Source organism: Leuciscus leuciscus (genome assembly GCF_965113295.1).
Source record: "Leuciscus leuciscus genome assembly, chromosome: 21".
In the NCBI taxonomy this organism is placed as follows: Eukaryota; Metazoa; Chordata; class Actinopteri; order Cypriniformes; family Leuciscidae; genus Leuciscus; species Leuciscus leuciscus.
In genome coordinates, this window is record NC_138745.1 from 7,129,945 (window position 1) to 7,147,168 (window position 17,224).

A 17,224-nucleotide genomic window follows, 5' to 3' on the forward strand; every position below is an offset into this window, starting at 1 on the left:
TGTTCTCTAAAAATAGTTAGTGTGATTGTGATAGCAGTGAGTACACGATTATTTCCATATAAAATGCGAATTGTACAGGCCAACAAATAGATCTCACATGAGCTGAAAATGGTGTGCTTTTATTAGAGTTTTAGGAAAGAAAAGTTTAATGTAGTCTTGCTATATGTAGCCAGAATTCAGCCTATACCTGATTTTAAGTTTGAAGGTCTGGGAAACAAGTCGAAAATAACAATTCCGGTAAATTTCAATTTTCAAACACGCATTGAACTAGCTAAATGTTATTTAAAAGACACAACAACATGTTAAAGGTATTATAATAAATAAATTAATAATATAGGCTACTGATTAAATTAAATCATCAAGAAGGCAGAAACGATCCCCAGAGGAGCCCATCGTTCATCTGACCGTGTAATCTCAAAACGCTGTCATTTTGCAAAAATACATTCACTGATAAAGAATTGTAAATATGACTAGTTCATTAAAAAAAAAAAAAAAGAGAGTGTTTAGCCAAGCAATATGATCCCGTGACCTCTCACACTCAGCCCTCTAAAGCTGAAAATACATAACCTAATTTGATGACCACGGAATGAAGTAAAATAGACTATGATATACAGTGCAGATATGAGTGCAAATCCACCTTTAGGATCAGACTATAAAAGACTAAAAATGAAACGAACAGCGAGCAGAATAAAATCTAAAAGTAAAATTCAATTAGGATATGTCTATTGGTGAAGAGGATAACAGTATCATTTAATACGAATTTATTGAACAATAAAAGAATTACAAAGATGCTTTACCGTTCTTGGAACGATAAGAAAAAGTGCAGTGTATGTTTTACGCGGGAGGATCCAAGCGGTTTCTGAGCACATGACAGCACACACATTAACAACAATCAACTGTTCCTATCCAAAATCTGACAGTATTATTTTAAGATCAATATTGGTTATTATTTTGTTTTAATTTAAAGCCTGGTTATTTAGCGGAGAGTGAGGAGTGTCGGGTGAATACTCACACTGTCAATGTTACCAATTATAAATGAACCACGGGGGTAAAATGATCATAATATAGAACCACATGAGGTGTCAATAGATGCTTTAGGTCTCAATATCAAAAAATCTAAATAAATGAAAATCTCTTGTCTGGTTTATTGACTTGTGATCATGTTAAGTGTTAAATGAATAGAAAACATATAAATATCAAATATTATCAGGATTGTTGTGACAGTCACTACTGGACCCATACACACCCATATCTAGAGTTAGAGCACGTTTTGTTTCCTATTTTCTTTGCAGTTCTGAATTTAAATGTATATGTTTACCATTTTGAATTCAAATGAAAATTGTCTGACTATTGGAGAGATAGCATCATTATTTTAACAAGGACATGTGATTACTACAACAAATGTATTCACAAAATGCACACATTTTAGTGATAAGTGGAATATTTTTGTAATACTTTTCAAATATGGGAATGTCATATCAAAGAGATTTGAGAAATGACAGAGTCATTTACAGTGTTATTTGCAGTGAATATAAAATAAAATAAAATAAAAAAGCCTGAAAAAACATACACCATCCAAAATCAGTAGCAATAATGACTTTTACATAAACTTACAGTAAATGCATGCAATTCAAGCACCAGGCAAAGACAAAAATAAGATGAAATAGGCTTATTAATTCTGTAATCTTGCTGTTGCACTGAAAAGCCTGTCAAGATACCAGCCAGTTTTGACGTCGATTACTGTATTGCCCAGGATCTCACAATGTAATACATGTGAATTTTAATCACACCCTGAAAATCCCAGCCATCATAACTAACTGACTGTGCAGTAATACCTCGCTCTTCATCTGTCTCAGAGCATGATCATTAAAGCAAAGCAACTTCCATATGTTGCTGAAGTGCTGGTGTGCCACTTGTTCATTTTGGTCATGTTTCACTTTGCAACCGAGTTTTCCGGGGCGTAGGGGACCACAATGGGCTGAGAACCAAGCCATGGAAGCTCATGGTCTTCAAGCCCAGTGGACCAAAACATACCCACAAATTATTGTCATGGCTAAACCACATTCTCAGAAATTACAGTGAGGATGCAACATGACAATTTCATTTGGAGAAGACTTTTATCGGTTCTCTTGCAAGTACATGCAAATAATTCTTTGGGATACACGCTCAGTTTGAAATAATTAGGATTATTAAATGTTGTTGAAAAAAGGTTACATTTATTTGATCAAAAGTACAGTAAAACAGTAATATTGTGAAATATTATTAGAATTTAAAATAACTGTTTTCTATTTGAATATATTGTAAAATGTAATTTATTCCTGTGATCAAAGCTGAATTTTCAGCATCATTACTCCAGTCTTCAGTGTCACATGATCCTTCACAAATCATTCTAATATGATGATTTGCCACTCAAGAAACATTTCTTATTATTATCAATGTTAAAAACAGTTGTGCTGCTTCATATTTTTGTGGAAACCGTGATACGTTTTCTTTAAAAAAAAAAAAGCCATCATTAAAAGTTGTGCTTATTCATATTTTTGTGGAAACTGTGATAACATTAGTTATTTTTTAAAAAAAAGAAGAAGAAAGGTGCAATAAATTAATCAAAAGTGACATTAAACACATTTATTAATCAAAGAATCCTGCAAAAATGTATGATTTCCACAAAAATGTATCAGGAGTTTTCAACACTGATAATGATAAGAACCATTAATAACTGAGCAGCAAATCAGCTGATATTCATGAAATTCAGCCTTGCATCACAGGAATAAATTATTATTTAAAAAATATTTTCAAATAGAAAACTGTTCTTTTAAATTGTAATAATATTGAACAATATTACTGTTTTTACTGTATTTTTTGATCTAATAAATGAAGCCTTGGTGAGCAGAAGAGACTTCTCTCACAAACAACTGAATGGTAGTGTATATATTTATATATAGACATTAGCATAAGTTAAAAAAGAAATGAAACTGGCATCATTTAGACAACCAACCCAATCTGCATAAATGGTGTCCATTGTGATTTTACAAATAACATGTATGAGTACAATGTGGCAAAGTGAACTTGAGAGCAAAGTTGTAGTCGGAGCAGAGCAGATCCCTGTGGAAACCTGTTGTTATGGTCTGGGGTGTGGGATAGAGCGAGTGGAGAGGGTGAGAAGGAGAGGTATAGGCTCTTTAAGGCTATAATTATGCCTGTGTTACGGAGAAGAACAAAGCGGAGCCCTGGAGTCATAGTGCAGGGATGTGTCCTCACCGTGCCTTAATACACACGAGACCGAACGTTAATAACAATACAGCAGAACGTGGCCCAGACTGCCTGGCGTCTGCTGCCCTGAATGTGCGTGTGTGAGACACGAGAAAAGAACCAAAACGTTCCTAGGTACATGTGTGAGTGTGTGTGCATCTTGGACCGTGCTAAAGTCCAGTTAAGTCAATCATTGTCCAGTGAAGTGGAGTGACAGCGTTCCTTTTCACACACATCAGCCGTGTGTCATCCATCGTTCCACCAGTTCTCACATCACCTTTACACAAGTGTGTTGCAAAACCGGTACGTCACATCAACATTGTTCTATCGCTGGCGGAAAGATTGCTGTGATATTTTAGAAATGATTTAGTAAATTTGTCACTATTTATTAGAATGTTTACTACATTTTCTTTATGCAATTCAATTTGAACTGTTGCTTCAAAATTTCCAGATCCTTCAGAAATCATTGTAATATGCTGATTTACTGCTCAAGAAACATTTCTTAGCAATATCAATGTCTAAAACAGTATTTGCCACTTGTGGAATCTACACTGTTAAAAAAATCTGTAGAAATTACAGTATTATTGGCAGCTACTTGCCAGTAACTTACTGTAGATTTAAATTGATGTCATTTGGCAACAGTTTGTTCAAAGTTAAATGAACATTAAACATTAACAAGTCTTTATCTTTACAGAATAAAACTAAAATAACAGCCTCATGCAAAGCATTCTGGGAACCAAAATCTGAAGGAAAATAACAGAAAAAGGTTGATGAAGATTTCTGGTTCCCAGAATGCTTTGCATTAGGTTGTTATTTTATAGTTTTATTCTGTAAAGACAAAGACTTGTTAATGTTTAATGTTCATTTAACTTTGAGCAAACTGTTGCCAGTAAATAACATTGATTTAAATCTACAGTAAGTTACTGGCAAACAGCTGCAAAACTACAGCAATTTTTTTACAGTGTATGATACACTACCATTCATAAGTTTGGAGTAAGATTTAAAACAACAACAACAACTACTTTCTACTTTTATTCATCAAAGACACATTTAACTGTTCAAAAGTGACATTAAAGAAGTGTAATGTTACAAAATAAAACTATTTCAAAATAAATGCTGTTCTTTTGCACCTTCTATTTATCAAAGAACCATGAAAAATAATGATCACGTTTTCCACAAAAATATTAAGCAGCAAACACTGTTTTCAACATTGATAATAATAAGAAATGTTTCAGCTAATCATCATATTAGAATGATTTCTGAAGGATCACATGTGACACTGAAGACTGGAGTAATTGAGCTTTGATCACAGGAATAAATGACATTTAAAAATATATTCATGTAGAAAACACTGTAATAATATTTCACAATATTACTGTTTTTCATCAAACAAATAAAGCCTTGGTGAGCATAAAATAATTCTTTCAATTATTTCACTACCATTTGACCGGTAGTGTACGTGCTTGGCTCTTGCAAACAGCAATGTTTACAACAGGATTTGTCTTTTTCCACTCATGTTTTGGCCAGAGGGGGTTACGGGTCAGAGGAAGAGGTAGGTGCGCTTTGTAGAATAAAGACTGTTAATCTGTGCTCCGGGCCACTGGAAGACATGGGACTTTCTACGGTCCACCCTCAGGTCTCATTCCTCTTGTGTGGACAGCTTAAACTCCACAGCACCTCGCCGTTTCATCATAAAGGTCATGCGGGCATTTGTATGTTGGCAGGAACCTTGGCATGAGGTTTGCAGGGAGATCTTGAAGATTATTGATCTAGAAATTGTTTAAAAGTTGTGCAAAATATGCAGTTTCAGTAGAAAAAGATAATTATCTCAAATCATCAAAGGAATGCCTGCTGCCACTCCTCACACAAACATAACTGACCGATGCGCAGAAGACAGTGACTCAAAACGGATTAAATGACAGTGAGACGATGACAGAGAAGAATCTGAAGTATAATTATAAAACATGTCTAATACCTTTGTGAAATAGAAGCGCAGAAGGAAGAAAACAATAGCAGTGGTGTTGACAAGTTAAAGTCTGTCTAATCCAAATAGTATTTTCATGACACCATAAAGTTCAATTTTGTGGTCATTTTGCTCTCGCAGACCTACATATAAAATTCAAAAGTTATGATACTTATGATCAGTGACACTGAAAATTCTATTTAGGGATTTATGGTCCATAATTTTGTTACTTTCAAACTTCCTGAAGTGAATTTTAAGTTAGATAATTTTCTAAATTCTAAAAGATATTTTAAAGTAATTCGGTTTTGGTATATATATATATAAAAATTCTGATATAACCTAAAACTGTGCTATATGTTTATATACACTAGTCAAAAGTTGTTTTCAAAAAGTTTTTCTTTTAAATGTTTCTTCTGCTCACCAAGGTTGCATTTATTTGATCAAAAATACAGTAAAACGATAATATTGTGTTACAGTAAAAAACAGTAATACGGTAAAGTCAAAGAATAATCCTGATACACTGTATTACTGCAATGAAACATTTTAATAGTTGTATCAAGCTCCTCAATTGCATATTTTCATTTTATTCATTCAAGTGAGGAAAAGTCACTGGACACCTGCAGAAGTGGACAAAGAAGGAAATCTTCCAGGTATTGAAAAGTAGCCTCTCTTGCTTTTTGTGGGAATTGTGAATGAGTGTGTGTGTCTGGTTTTTGGCTTGGGCTCTGAATTCATCACCAGAGTAATTGCTGCCAGACAGAAATGTGAGGGAAGGCGCTAGAATCTCTCTGCACGAATGACTTGACCAACTGTTAAATGACTGTCTATGTGTGCGACCACAGTTTCCGAAATTTGATGAAACAGAGAACCAGGTGTAAGATAGTTCGCATTTGACTGCTATTTGACAGCTGTAAAAAAATAAAAAAAATAAAAAAATAATAATAATTATATATATATATATATATATATATATATATATATTCACTTTTTTAATAGCTACAAAACAAATTAAATCCTACTCAAACTTAATTTCATTATCAAATTACACAGCAGTGCAAATTGAAGGACAGACGAAGAGAAATAATGGGGAGAAAAGAAAAGAAAAAAGAAGCAGAATGAGATATGACAGACCCAATTTATTCAACATGCTAAACATTCACATCTGGCCGGCAGGGAAACTGAACTGGAGCGAGTGCAGGAGCACCATTGAGCTGTTTTCTGACACTCAAGCAGAGCAAAAGACACATTCCAGAGGACGAGACAACACTGGGGAGGAGGTTTGGGCTTTTTCCACTGTAAATGTCACCATGGACCACAAAAAAGAGAAATGCTCAGAAATGAGCTCAGATCAGCGGTGATGGGGGCGTTGCGGCGACAGGGGGGTGTCTAGGAGACGCATCTGGGACGCTTTGGTGCAGCTGGTGGAGATGGGCACAGTTCAGCTGAGGTCACTGAAAACAGGGCGGCAGGAATTTTGTGGTACGTACTGAGACGAGAGGTGGCCTTTCAGAGTTTACACTGAAACAAAACTCCACAGAGCACTGTGAGAGCTACTAGCTATATCACATGACCCAGATTCATTTTATATATAAAGATCTGAGCGACTTTGACAAAGACCGAATTGTTATGGCAAGGCAATGGGTCGGAGTATCCATGAAACAGAAAGGCTTGTGGGGTTGCATTGGTGAGAAATTACCAACAGTGGTCCGAGGAGGAACATACCACAAACCGGCGACGGTGTTGGGCACCCAAGGGCAACGAGGGCTATCCCGTCTACTGTGGCACAAGTTGCGTATGGATCGCAGACCAATCAAAGTGCCTAAGATGATCCTCGTCCACAGTCAAAAAGCACCGACAATGAGCACGTGAGTATCATTGGACCATGGAACAGTGGAAGAAGTTCGCCTGGTCTGAGTCCCGTTTTCTTTTCCATCACGCGGACGGTCGTGGACGTGTGCTCCATTTACCCGGGGAAGTGATAGCACCATGATGTACTGTGGGACGATGACCAGCCGGAGGAGGGATGCTCTGAGCATGTTCTGCTGGAAAACCTGGATCAAGGTGAAGAGTGTTTCCCTGGCCTCAAAATCCCCCAGATCTCAATCCAGTGGAACATCTGTGGGATGTGCTGATCTAACAGCAGTTTCCACAACGCTATCTCACTACCAATTCGTACGTATTTTACAAGGTGGCTAATTCGTCCAAATTCGTGCAACCTCACACGTACGAATCTGATTTGTCTAAACCCCAGTGACGGGTAGGTTTAGGGGCGGAGTCAGGGGTAGGTCATTCGTATGAATTCGACTGAGCAAATATCGTTCATATGAGTGAGGTTGTACGAATTCGTACGAAATAGCCACCTCGTAAAATACATTCGAATTGCCGTGAGATCGGGTTGGTTTCCAGCTGAAATGAATACTAGTGGCAGTAAAACACCAACAACTTTTATTCCCTTTCACAAAAATGATCATTACAGAGAGGGATTATCAATGAACAAATACTTTTTTTTGTGCAGGTTATTGTACAATACTGTGCTATGACCTCAAAACACTTTTACTATAGTGCATGATTTGTAATCTAATACGTTTTGACGTTTGCATCACATTAGCAGTTCTATATGTATGGCTTTTCTGATGTAGTAAACTTGTTCGGTAGCTCACCTGGTACAAACCTTCACTTGTGAAACACGAGTCATGATAAAGAGCTCAAAGTCTTGTAGAAGCAATCTAAATTGACATGAGTGCTTCAGCAACTGTGTTTTTATCTCGAGCTTGCTTTGGTTAACACTATCAGGTATTTAGTGTAGATGCTACGTTATCTTCAAACACATTTTTAGCATCTCACACTGGACATTTAACTTCTGAACTGCCGTAATATGTACAGTACAACAATCAACATGTTAAAACATTGTCAGATTCACGTTAATCTGTTTCAAAACCGAACACATTTTTAGCACCACTAACTGGACATTTTTACTTTGAGCGTGTCACGAATACTGCAAGAAGCAACGTAATATCATTTTTCAGAAATGTTGCCACAGGCACATTTTTTCCACTGAGCCCGGGTTGAAAGAGAGTCATACAGGTTTGGAACGACATGAGTATGATGACAGGATTTTTAGGTGAACTATCCTTTTAAGAGGCTCTATTTGAACCAGCATGCTGTCCATTGCAGAATGAAGGACATGAGGATGGCAGACGGGAGGAGAAACGGTCCAGCCTACAGTTGAAGGATTATCCCAAGGGAGTGGAGCAGAACACATGCACATCCAATCAACTGACAATGGCGACAAGGCCTGAGGTTTCCAGGTATACACAGGGAATTTCTAAAGACCGGTTTACCAGGTCCAGGGATTATCCTTCTGAGGTTACCTAACCCGTCAGTAACGTGACCTCCCCTAGCCCGATGTATTGTGGTCTGCTATGCCCATAGCATCCGCCGAGCATTATGATTAACCATCTCGGTTTAGTCCATCTGTACGGACAGCTTCAGCGGACCTGACATCTGTCTAAGCAAAACAAGAGCACTTCCTGCACGCGAAACTTGAGAAAGACATTCTCACTTATTTGAGTTTCAACAACGAACGCCTCTCTATGACCGACTGATACTTTAGACACCTCGAAGTGCTCTTGCCACCTAATCGACGAATATGATTTTTCCATCCTTTCACTCCCACGAATCAAATATTGAGAAAGCGCCTGCCCCAAGGTCGAATCCCTCTCTCCTGAGCTCCTCAATAGAAACAAACCACCAGGATCAAGTTCAGCTCCTGACAAGAAGTCCCTCGGCCCTGTCAAGTGTTAAGTTCCTTTGTGACCTACAATGGCACACAATGGCCCTCGCAGCGCCCGGGCTGTCCCTGCTGCCTGATTAATAACACAGAAGCCTGGATGTGGACAGCTTATCAGATCTCTGAGATATGGGACAACATATCTGTTCCAGTTTTGAGCAACATTTTCACTTTTTAATTAATCAGAGATGATCACTAGAATGTACTTAATTTTATTACAGTTATTATATTATCTTATCGCTCATTACCTCTAAACCCAACTGTCAACCAGAGCATAAATCACTACTGTATGTCTAAACTGTACTGTAGGTTCTAGACTCAATTTTAAAGAACCCTTTATGGCAAAAAGGTTTTGTACAAGGAGACATATATTAAATGATTGCATAATACTTTCATGTTTTTCAGGTTATTTCATTTTTTCCCCTAGTGATAAAGTGGTTACGAGCTGTTTAATTTATAAAATGTAATTTAAATTAAAAATGAATTAAAACTAAATCTATAAAATAATGTCATGATGGGAATGAAAGGGTTCTATAAATGAAGTGTCTGACTGAATCCTTTAAGACCCTTTTCTTCTAAGAGCTTAATAACATAAATAATAATAATAAAAAAAACATTAAATTTAAAATTTATAAAAAACTTTTTTTTATGCTTGCATAACTTAAGGAATTTATCACTTTCATATTTTTACAGATGTATTTTTTTAGCATCTGTTATGATTATTTTAAAATCCTTTTTTATGAACAGCACCATTGTGTGACAGGTTGACAGACATGATAGTAAAATGGACTGCTGTTGACTTTAGGACAATTATACTCAATAATCATGAAATAATACAAACAAAATACTGATTTTATAAGATACATTTTGTAATGTTTATTTAGTAATTTACTCGTCTGCTACACTAATGTACATTTTCTTCATTTATTATTGTATATGTTTTCAGCTAATATTGACTTGAAAAGTGATTAATTACCATCAGTTAATTAAAAACATAAATCGATTGACAACCTTAATACATTATATATAATATGAACTAAATAAAAATAAAAATACCCATTTTTAAAATAAACCCATGTCCTGACAGAAGGAAGAAATACAATTTTAAAGCAATTTTATATTTTAAACACCATCAGACATTTATAAAAACATTTACAAATCAGGTAATATGTAAATTAGTCCCTATTCCGAAGGTCCATTTCTGTAGCTTTGGTGAGATTTTTTATATAATTTTAAGTAATCATATTTCATCCCACAACCATAATGTCAGCTCCATCATTTAAGTAATTATTATTATTATTTTTAAGATTGCCAATAGAATCTATAACACCACCCTAGTGAAAAAAACCTATACCAAAATGTATTTAAAATAAATTTATTTCATAATATAGGCCTACTACAAATCTATTAACATATTTACTGACATAATGCTTGAGGCTTACTGACTGAATATTATAATTAAACTTTATTGCACAATGCACATTTCTTAATATCAAGCCTAAAACATGTTTTAATATCACTATTAGTAAGGATTGTATGATCTCTGTATAATATCAGTCTTTAAATTCCAGATATTTAAAGTGTACCTAAAGTATACTTGAAATAGTTCAATTTTAGCACAATCAAATATACTTATCTTTAGTTGCACCTCAGCATTATTTCCGGACAACTAAAGTGCATCAAGTACAAAAGCGGACTTTGAGTATATCAATTTAGTATACTAAAAGTACAATTGCAGGATATTTATATTAAATACATAATATGTAAATGTATTTATACTTAGCATAAAATAACTGTATTTCAACATTACTTTTTTTTTTTCCACTAGGGCAGAAAAATGACCAACAAATGACTATGATGTGATATGCAAAATATGATTAATTTGCATATCACTGTCAGAACTCTTTTAATAGATGGAGCTGACAGTTTCAAACCACCTTCTATTTTCAATTCATTCTCAAAGCTGAGTGCTAATTTTGTCAATATTTATAAGGGATATTTGACATGAGAGCATATGTGTTTGTTGCATCTGACGACGTTGATATATACCAAGGGATGGGAACACATACACTGAATAATGTTGCACCCAAATTTAGGTCTTAAAGATCAAATTCACCATTCTATTCAATTTACCAAAGGTGGTAAAATATGTCCAGATTATGCTGGAGAACATGTGCACCATAATGCTAAAATGTTCTTTCAACGAGTAAAGCAAGACAATGAAAATAAATCACAATTATAAAGGTGTCTCCTGTGACCTTAGGCAGCTTTGTGACGGAGTGTCCATGGGTGTTGAGCTTGTCATATTTGAAAGCTTGTTGCCGGGCCCTGGGCGGAAGAAGAGAAGGAAGGAGTGAGGTGGTGCTATTCCCCTCCCTCTGCTCCTCTCTCTGTGTCTGCTAAGCGTCGGATTGTCTGCCATTTGAGGGACAACCGCTGACTTCAAAGGATCCACATTTTTGCTGCTGTCATATTTGAATGTCATAAGACACGCTTCAGACAACCTCTAAGTCAGAAAAGAGACATCCGTCTCTTCCCACTTGTAAATGCACAGTCTTTAAAACTTTAAGCACTAGAGTTTGAGAGCATATGTACACTCATGGGCCAAAAAAAAACAACAACAAAAAACAAAGGTCCTAGGTCAAAATGGCTAAACATTAAGCTTTTAATTGTCTTTACCACAAATTATTGGTAAGGAAATTAACAAAATTTAAGCAAATACACTACTTAAAAAGCCATTGCTGTCTCAGAAAAACATCAAAGACAGAATTAAGATTTGCCAGATTATGGGAAGTTCTGTGTGGAGTGATGAATCACAATGAAACAGAGTTTCATGGCAATGCTCCAGAGTGGTGTCTTCGAAAATCTGCTAAGAAATATAATAATAAATGCATCTGAAACATAGATGAAGAGGTGTCATTGTGTGGGCAGCCTTTTAGCTGCTGGTATTGGTGAGCTGCTTCACTATTTCTTTTTTTTTTTTATGCTTTGGAATACGGGAGGATATTGCAAAATGGCTTGCTTCCCACAAATGAAGAATGATGAGATGTTATTTTTCAACAAGACAATGTTCCTGCCCAAATTGCACAGACAACCAAGAAGTGTCTCGAGAACGAGTCCATCAGGCTCATGTTTTGGCCTTGGTCAGAGTCCAGATTTGAACCCTATAGTGAATATTTGGTCTCACATAAAATTCAGACTAACTGGGAGACATTTCTCAACTAAGCAGCATGTCAAATCCAAGTACAGTACTGCATGCTTCACAGAGTAGGAACATAATGAATTGCAATGATTGAAAAATCGATTTGAGATGGTGGTGTAGTAATATTTATATAATATATACATTTAGAATATATATAAACAATTAACTCAATAATATATGTATATGCTTCTGGAAGCGTTTCTAAGGAATCTTAGCCCATTCCTCATGAGCAAAGTATATCCAGTTCAGTAATATTCTTGGGTATTCTATTCGTGCTGCAACCGCCTTCTTCAAATCCCACCAGATATTTTCTATGGGGTTATAGTCAGGTGACTGTGATGGCCACTGTATATTCCTTGGTGGAATTTGACCCAAGCTTCAGCTTCCTCACTGATGGCATAACATTTTCTCCTAGGATTTCCTGATACTTCAATGAATCCATCTTGCCTTCCACACGCTGCAGGTTTCCAGTGCCAGAGGATGTAAAGCAGCCGCAGAGCATCACCGAGCCACACCATGCATAACTGTAGGGAGTGTTCTTTTCAGCATATGCTTCATTCTTCTTCCTCCAGACATACCGCTGATCCATCGGGCCGAAAGGTTCCAGTTTTGTGTCATCGCTCCACAGAACAGAATCCCAAAACATCTGTGGCTTATTTATATGATTTTGAGCAAATTGGAGCTGAATTTTCTTGTGCTTTTGGGTCAGTAGTGGTGTACGTTTGGGATTTCTGGCATGCGTTTAGTACGTGCCTTACTGTGCAAGCTGAAACCTCAGTGCCTGTTGCCACCAAGTCTTGCTGCAGGTCTTTTGCAGTCACTTGAGGGTTTTTGGAAAGAAATCTGGTTGCAGCCGTTGATAGCTTCCTTTATCAGCCTCGTCCAGGTAGTGTAACCACTGTTCCTTTAACTTTGAACTTGCAAACTATGCTTCCAATGGTGTCTTTAGGAACATTTAATGCCTTTGCTATCTTTTAGTATCCTGTTCATTGTTTGTGAAGTGCGATGATATCTTCTCTTAACTTTTTGGACCATTCTTTTGGCCATATTTCTAACATGCAGTCAAAACCTGACACTTTACAAACCTAGCCATTTCAGATATTTCATGTGTTCTAGCTCAAGCACACCTGGTGCAACTAATGAAGCCCTTTATAGTTGCATCAGGTGTGCTTGAGACAACACCTGTTTTGCAGATTTTTGCTGTTGTGAGGGATTCTGTTCAGGGGGTTGAATAATTTTGAGAATGCAGAAGTCATTAAAAGTGGCATTTTCAGTTGAATTTAGGGAAACCACTTGAAAAATGTGTTGTGATGAGCTATTTCAATTACATTTGTTTAATCTGTTCATTGCAAACAGCTGAAAGTCTGTAAATTTTGCTAATAAACTTGATTTGCAATGGGGGTTGAATAATTTCGATTACACCTGTATATAGGTTTGCGCAGAGGTTGCGTAGGTTTGCGCAGGGATAACTGATCATCGTTTGCACCTTGGAACCTATTTCCGGGAGTGCGTTCTCGAGACACCAGGCACTGTTTTGTGTGGATGGGCGGCCGGAGTGCGTTGAGGGTTTTGTGTTTGAACGGTGTCGTGTTAGTGGCCCCTAAGTTAATAACTAATGATCTTCGCAACAGAAGTGAATCAATCAATCAAAACTAACTTAAGCTGGACAATAACTTTCTCCTAGAGCTGATGTGAAGCCACAACAATCTCTGTTACTGTAATTTCCTATTATCACTGTAAAGCTGCTTTGAAACAATTCATATTGTTAAAAGCGCTATATAAATTAAGGTGACTTGACTTGACTATATATACTTTTTTATTGATTTAATTTTTAATAATTGTTAACTTAACAACATGCTTTCTCCAAACTCTATTGAAATAACTTATTTGAGTCTGATGTGTACTTCATGTTTGATATGATGCACTGAGTTATTGCTTATGTAGAACATTTATGTGGTTCCATTTCTATTAGTATGCTGTCGTAAAAAAGCAAGCTGCCTATTTAGGCTGTAGAACGCATTGCATCTCAATAGGTTTAGGAACAGAGCCGTAGTGTTTTGTTTGTTGCAAATATAAATGTGCGGCAATCTCAGAGTTCAGCACTGATTGATCTTTTATGATGTCGGTGCAACTCTGTTCACTGTGATCTTCATGGCTCCACAGCCACATTTTAATATGTCCACACAAAGAAGTGACCTATTGTTGAAGTGAAAGACAGCGCCCTCTACGGTGGCTCAGGGTCACATGAAGATTGATGTGAATGGATCAGTGACCTTTGAAGAAGATCAAAGCCGCACAGGTTACATACGTCTGCCTGTTTAACTCTTTCATCTTTATGCAGCTCTGGGAGTCATGACCTGAGCCTGTTTATCTAGCCAGCCCACTGGTGGAAGCCTGAGAGATGCACCTGCACACTTTATTCAACAGAAAAAAACAACACCTTTATAATTGAGGTGATATTAAACAGTTTTAGAACACAATGCACCTGTTGAATACACTCGTAAACAGTGTTGGGTAAGTTACTTAAAAAAAGTAATTAATTACTAGCTACTAATTACACCTTCAACAGTGTAATTATTTTAATGTACTAATCACTCTCTCTAAAAAGTATTGGATATCAACCTCGACCATTTGAACAAAACAAGGATAGACACGAAACTGCACTTTTGTGATTATTTCAAATTAACAATTGCATAAATTATTCTTGAACTGACCGAAGTGTGTAAAGGGAGAAGTTTACATTAAAAACATACATTTAAACATAAAATTTTGATTCACTATTGTTTTATATATAATTGATCTATACAGTTTTAAATCAGAAGTAACTGTAATTAAATTACAAAAAAGAGTAATCCATTACTTTACAATTACATTAATTCAGTAATACAGATTATTTTGTAATTAATTACACCCAACACTGCTCTTCAAAATAAAGGTTCATTATTGGCATCTGTGGTTCCATGAAGAACCTTTAACATTCATGGAACCTTTGAAGGTTCCTTTGATCAAAAGGTTCTTTAAAGTGGAAAAAAAGGTTATTTGGATTATTAAAAAGTTCTTCACATTAAAAATGGTTATTTTCAGATAGAAAAATATTCTTTAAATTTATTGTTGCTCAAAAGTGTACAGCAAATTGTCAGCAAGCAATAAACAGCAAAAACATAGTTCTTGTTGACTACATAACAGGAGCAACCTAAACGTGTGAAGATTTGGCTTCATTGGTGGGTAATGGTGGGTAACAAAGTGCTATTGCATTCCAGCAGTGAGAGTGAAGTCAATTAAGCCATTTCCCCACCAATTTATCTCCCTGCAGCACCTAGATCAATTGGACTGCAGCTGCAAAGGCCATGTGTGTCTGGGAAAATGAGAAGATTGAGGTAAACCTCGCCTGGCCCCTAGGAGAAAGACTGGCAAGATTGTCTTCATACCTGTTTCAGATGAATGGGGGTTTTAAGTCTGGCTGTCTTTAGGGTGTGTGTGTGTGTGTGTGTGTGTGTGTGTGTGTGTGTGTGTGTGTGTGTGTGTGTGTGTGTGTGTGTGTGTGACAAAATGTGTACTTTAAACACGTTTCAATTTCAGTTATTAAGTAATTTGTCCCTTTTTTTGTAAATGTCATGTAAACGTTTGATGGTGTTATAAAAAACAACAATGAAGACTATTTTTTGTAAAAAAAAAAAAAAGAAAAGAAAAAAGAAGCTAAAAGCCCCAAAAAGCCCAAACCATTCATTTTAAAATTGATTGCTGTGGACAGAAGAACTATGCTTCTATTTATATCAAAATAATAATGATAATAATAAATCTATTGACTAAAGACACCTTTTGTATTTTCAATAATTTATGCATTGGCTACAATAATGTAGTCTTTTAATATTTAAAAGGGGGTACAACAATTACTTATATTGGCCTTTATTTTATTATTTAATCAATCATGATATAATGCAATTAATTCAATTAAAAATGGCAATGACAACCCTACATTTAAAAATAATAATCAAATTGAAGTATGAGACTAAACATCTGCTTAAATTGTAGTCACCCCCAGCTAACAATTTGGATACCAGAACGTTTTGAGAATGTTAGCCTATGGTTCTAAAAAATTAAATCTAAAAGTAACATAAAACCTAAAACATTAGGAATTGGTTTCCAAATGAGTAACCAAAGGTTAACCATACACATTTAGATACATGTCATTCTTAGTGCAGTTAAATTAAAATGTTTAATGGGTCCCAACACAAATACCATCTTGTCGCAATTAGTAAAACATTCATAAACCTAGTTAGGAGTTTCATAAAACACGCTATGATAAGATGGTGTTGAATTTTACAACAATCAGAAAATATAAAGGTAATGATATGCCAGTGATTTCCCTTTAGAAGTGAACTTTGAAATCTCTCACGTTTCTTTAGATGGTCGGTGTGGTCGGTAGACATTCAGCTGAACTGTGACCGAAGCCATCTGGAGCATTTCCCCAAAGGCAATCTAGCGTTCCACTCCAAACCCAATTAGCCAAATCACATTTCAAAAGTGCTTGAGTTTACCTGCCAATGGTCAAATCCTTCAGGTGTCAAAAAGAAGGCTTAGACCTGGAGGAGAGAACCAGAGAGCAGAATGGAGTGGGATTAGGTTGAACAAAAGGGCCACAGATATCCTCCAACACCTGTGTGCGTACTGTGGCCAGTGGAGTGTCTGCTAATGGGAAAAGCCTTTGGTCCAATTTGCAGGTGCTCAGAACCTAATCTCCCATCTCTTAGGATGGGCTGGGTATCTGTTTACCTCTGTACTAGTTTAGCAGACCCAGTCTCACTTGATAGGCAGGAGACTTCCATCCACCCTTGCAGCATAATCTAGGTGATCAATCATTTACATCAGTAATTAGGGCCTGGTGTCAAAACAGAAATGGAACATGAGCCTGGGGACTTGTGTGTAGCAGGGTTGACATCAGACTTGGCAAGTGTTATGGGTGATGTGGGTCTGCGTGGGTGAGATTGAGGGAGTTGAACGTCTCAATGCCCAACTGTGG

The 17,224-nt window shown here is 36.3% G+C and overlaps 1 long non-coding RNA gene across 1 annotated transcript in view; it reads left to right on the forward strand.

The window, feature by feature from the left end:
• LOC309485147 overlaps positions 1-9,659 on the forward strand; it is a 20,353-nt gene extending 10,694 nt beyond the window's left edge. The window contains exons 2-3 of the long non-coding RNA XR_014201076.1: positions 5,809-5,862; positions 6,386-9,659. This is a non-coding gene — a long non-coding RNA (uncharacterized lncRNA). The remainder of the gene's footprint in view (positions 1-5,808; positions 5,863-6,385) is intronic.
• The last annotated feature ends 7,565 nt before the right edge of the window (positions 9,660-17,224 follow it).